This window comes from Wolffia australiana, chromosome 18, assembly GCF_029677425.1.
Source record: "Wolffia australiana isolate 7733 chromosome 18, ASM2967742v1".
Taxonomy (NCBI): domain Eukaryota; kingdom Viridiplantae; phylum Streptophyta; class Magnoliopsida; order Alismatales; family Araceae; genus Wolffia; species Wolffia australiana.
Window position 1 is genome coordinate 6,134,722 of NC_135852.1, and position 5,470 is coordinate 6,140,191.

Sequence of the window (5,470 nt, forward strand, 5' to 3'; positions counted from 1 at the left end):
GCGCTCACATGTACCAAACAGGTTTAGCCCGTACCAAAGAATTCACTCAATTCATAGTTTTTCTTGAGATATTCCCTCACCTATGCTAACCCTAGCGTGGTAGAAGGCAACTGATAATATACTGGAATATGTAATATAATTGAAGGGCAAGTAGAACGGTGTACTTCATCGGTGACAACGTTCGTCGTTAGAATCTTCGTTGGTGCACGGGGCATTGCAGGCCGGTGCGGCGGAGAAATGCTGGAAGCAACATGGTGTAGCTCGACTAGGGGCAGTGGACGTGGTACATGAGTGAAAGTTGAAGATCAGAGGTGAGTGGGAAGGACAGGCGGAGCCAAGCGGTAGTGGCGTGGCGCGCAATAGCAATGGTGCGGCGAGGCGGCGATGGCATTACAGGTGGCGGGCTGATGCGCGAACACATAGTGGACACGTCTGAAGGCAACAATAGTTGTGAGCCGCATGGGGTGCTACTTAGGGGCAGTCGCAAATGACAAAGCAGTGCGGGCACATGCTGCGATGATGGATGCTATGGGCATGGGCACAATAGCAGAGATGTGGAGACGATGCCGTAGTCAGGGGCAGGGATCTCAACAAAGGCAGGCGGCGTAGTATGTGTCATGGGCAGAGATATATACACGCTCGAGCAAGCAATGCACACACAGCAATGCACGGACCTGTGAGGGCTGAGTCAATCCAAGGGTGCTCTCTCGAGACACAATAGTGGCAGGGAGAATCAGCGTTTCAGGATTTGATCGTCCGATGGTGCACCGAGTAGTGGGAGCGTCACACTAGGCAGTCAGAATATTCCATGGCTCTCTTGGTCATGTGCGCTCAGTGCACACGACGTTGCATGAGCAGGCCAATTCAACCAATGTCCAAGAACACACTCACAAGCCCGTGGGTTGGCTGCGGGCTGACCGAGCAAACATCAACCTAGGCGCGGCGTCCACGAAGGTCCAAGCGGCGTTGATCGACACAAATGTTTGATCAGGCGAGTAGGCATCCAAGTCTTCGATGGTGCTTGTAACCGGCCGTATAGGACGGCAGGCGCTGTGCGAGACAGCCACCGGCACCCAATAGGAGTCCTGACAAGGTAACGGACGCCAATGTCAGCATTGCTGGAGTGGCAAGCGAGAAGGAAAGCAGTGGCATCGCGTAAGTGGGGTCAAAGGCGATGCAAATGGCCATGAAGCGTAGTCAAGGCGGCACGAAGACCAGCAGCGGCGGCAACCAAGCGTTAGTGGTGATGATCCTTTCCCTCTCTCTTTCTTCTCTTCCTCCTCCTTTTCCTTTCTCTTCTTCCTTGTTCTCCTCCCTCGCTTCTTCCTCTCTTAGGGAGAGATCTGATCGACAATAACTGTCAAAATGAAACTTCCAGATCATAGAACATGTGGCACCCATCATGGCCTTATATAGGCCCATGATGGGCCCTTACAAAGAGTTCCAATAAGGGGTCCATAGAGGGGACCCCTTTAAAAAAAAAAATGCTTTGGAGAGTAAATGATGTAACGACACGGACGAATACGAACACAACAATACGGAAAAATATGAACACGACAATCTGTACGAATATGACTATACAGATGTCAAAAACGAAAACACGATAAATTGGCAAATTAAACAAGAACGAACTGGCGAGAGATTCAATTTAGTCAATGGTGCGGTCGTGCTTCTCACCGGGGTGTTAAACCCGGGTTTCTTCACCGTAGCCTTGGCGTGCCGGTCATGTAGAGCATGAGCCAGCCAGGTTGTCGGTGATGATGATGACGGCTTTGACGTTGTGCCAGTGATCCCAGACGGATATTCTCCATCAGCACGGAAGAAAGAAAATAAAATATATGATATATATAAAGCATTTTGAACTATAGGCCAGCTAGGGCCAACCAAGCGCATCAGCGCCCAAGCCAATCATGGGCAGGCAAGCGCGGGCACTCAAGCCTACACGCAGCCAGCAAGGATCGGCGCCCAGCAGGCAAAGCACAACTAGCCACACAAAGAGGCCCACAGGGTCAGAATGATAAAAATGATTGCACCCTCAAGGGGTATCCAGTCTGATTAAATAATACATACATGACCAACCCGTGGAAGAAAATACACGGGCTTCGGCCAATATTTGATCATTTATAGTGCAACATATTTGAGGTTTTTCAAATATAGGATTAGATATCCTCTTCCTTCCACCTTTACGTCGGCCTGGTCAAAAATCAACATGATCAAACGCAGCCCAACGGGCCGCACTCTCATCAAATGTAAAAAGAAACCATGACCCGCCTTCAAGCCAACCCGGCCCAAAGCCCGTGTCTTTTCTGGCCACTTTAAAAGGCGGATATGATCTTATCCATCTGATCTTCATAAAGAAGATTGGACAATGAGATCTATCCCATTTTAATTAATATTTTCTATTTATTTTTCAGGCTTCCCTATTGGCCGACGAGGATGATGCAGACACGGGACCCCTCGTTGGATAAGTTAGAAGACAAGAAGGCTGGCGAGGTGTTGACGAGGCATGCTGATGTGGGATGGGAAGGGAAAGGGTACACCGATCTTAATGTGTCCATGACTGTAGTTTACTAACAACCATTGACCCAAACCAAAGAAGGATCAGATGGGCGAGGGGTAATCTCATCCTTCTTTTCCCTCGGCCGTCCTCCTCGTCAGCTTGCTGGCGGAGGCTGCTGTTGAGGGGATCACAGGCCGGTCCAACGGCCGTGCAGGGCCGTTGGACCAAGTCTACCTCTCTAAGGGGACGAGAGAACCTCTCTAGACCCTTTAAAAGAGGAATTTCAAGCTCAAATTCCACATATGTTGACCATAAGTCTAATGACGACGGGGATCCCCTCTAACGGCGGCAAGAGCAAGAGGAGGTGCGTGACACCCCTTCGACTGCTGATAGAGAACCCGACCCGTCGCTAACCACGTCGCGGAGGTCGAGCTGACATAGAGAAACTGCAATTCCACTATCAGGTTTGAGAAGCGACATCATCTTATCGTTTCGTGTCGTGTGTCTTTATGTTCTTTTCTTCCTTTCGTCATCTTTGGATTATCGGGAGGCCCCTCCTGCTTGAGTACTGGCCTCCCCTCGTACATGTTTTAGTTTAATTATGCTTAATTGTGATCTTTAGGGGGAGGAAACCCATGTTGGGCTTTCTTCTCCTCATAAAGATCCCTTTTAAGGGGAAGCCCAATAGGCTTTTCCCTTAAAAGGGGCCCACTTGGGCCTCCCATAACTACCACTCCCTCTCTATAAAGAAGAGGGAGGAGTGGACGTGGGAGTTAGATTGTTGAAGAAAAATCCAGATCTTGTTTTGTTTTTAGTGGAGGTTAATTTTGGATTAATTGTGATGGCTTTCTGAAGAAGAAGAAGGTATGGTAGAACAAGAAGAGTTCCTCATCGCCAACGTTATTTGACTGAAGAAGAAGACAGTTCATTACCCTAGATTCTTCTAGACTTTCTTTATCGATCTTTCTTTTTCTGAACATGGTCAAGAGTTTCTGAAGGGAATTTTTGTCATGATCGTTGCCTGTTTGTGGAGGATTCAGAACCTCGCAGTAGGCCTCATTGGCCACTAGATTCAATTCACAGTTTTCATGGAGTATCGTCATATCAACAAAATTTATTTTCTTGTGATAAGATTGGCACCTCAGAGTGAAAATATGATGTTGATGGGGAACCATGATTGATCCCTTGTTGGTCCAAAATCAAAATATTTGTGCTGAATTTTCAAGCGGATTACTACATCGAGTTGGCAGAATCGTGTGTCTGGCATCCATCGCCGAAAATTCCAATTATTTATTTTTATCGCCAATGCTGCCGCTCATTGTCGTCGCCCTTTAATCGCACGTTCATCGAGGAATAACCGGCTAAATTCTGGAACCGCATTACCTCGTTGGGCGGAAAGGGGAAGGGGAACTGGTCAACTGGAAATCTCCTCCAACGTCACCGCCATTTTCATCGACTGATCTCCATCTCTACCGTAGTGCTATTCAAAGATCCCGTCGCTGCAAAATCGACAATGGATGTGAAAAAAATACACAATTTGGACACTGACCCATCTATTTGTGATTGTCTGGTTACAATGCTGTGTTCTTCACCGACCAAGAAGATAGCCGCTTCATTCAGGCTAGACACTCACCGGACCTCCATCGCTAGACTCATCGATCAGTTGCCTTTTGGATACGGTCTGCTGACTAGTCTATATTTGCTCCCACGGATTGCTCCATTCTTGCGACTGTCGACCTCCTGTATTGGAGAATCTGTGTAGTACTTAATCTCCATTGATCGTTGAGTCACACCATCAAGACAAGGAGTCAACATTGTTTCTCTGGAATTACTTGAATCTATAGCTTCGCCAGAGGAGGCAACAAGTTGTTCCCTTTGTTTGGTAGTTATCCACGGTTTGTTTCTTGGTTGTCTAGATCGAGCTCGACATGGACGCCCAGGAATTTCATTGACATGAGCACAACAGTCGAGCCACCCGGAACTTTGACTCATAGGTACCTTAGCCATAGATTGCCCTCGAGCACAGGTTATATCCACTCCTCCTTTCTCTGTATTATTATCTTGCTCAGTGTTGTCCTTGCGTACTCCGCTATCTTGAGCGATTTTAATAGTTGATATAGGACTTAGCCACCACCATCATATTAGGAAATTATATTTGACGGTATTTTGATCTGCTCGTTCACATTGACAATGTAGACATTATTCGACGAAGAGCCTCCCCTACCACGTCGGTCCCTTTAATCCTGTTACGTGGATTGGGAGCATGATGGTGACAAAACCCGTCACGTGTCATCCAACTGAGTGACGTCTCAGGTCACTGACAACTGACGTACTTCTCGTTATTATTTTCTCAAATCATATCCATTATTCTTTGTCATTAAGTTCGCATTTAGTCACCCACTGAGCATAACATGAAGTGTCAATTCCGACCGTTGTGTTACATCAACGGCTCTTGGAGATCTGGATGTCAACAAATGTGTCTAAAGACAACCATGATTTGTGCCAGAACGGGGGAGAAGAGCTAAGGGGGCTGCATACAGAGGTAAGGACTCGACGAACAGCTCTGCCAACCTTGCTCAATGACTCAAAATGAATCAGGTCTGCTTCTTACTTAACCTGGCAGATTTCATGTCATCTACACTCTTGCATTGATGGATTTCTGTTCGAATCTACGAGAAAATCAATTTCAATCGGATATTTGTTTTTATCTTCATTTTTGTTTTATTTTGGATATTTCATCGAGCACCTGGGATGAAATAGGTGTTATAAATGAATCTATCCAATTTCTTACATATTTTTCCTTATTAAAATTACATATCACAATATAAAAATTACATCTCCTCTCTTGTCCTCCTACAGGCATTTGGTTTAAAACCTTTTCGTTGTTGATGTAAGTACCTCTATTTCTTACTATATTTACTTATACAAAAAAACTTATGTAAAAATATAAACCTATCCTATCCCAACTTT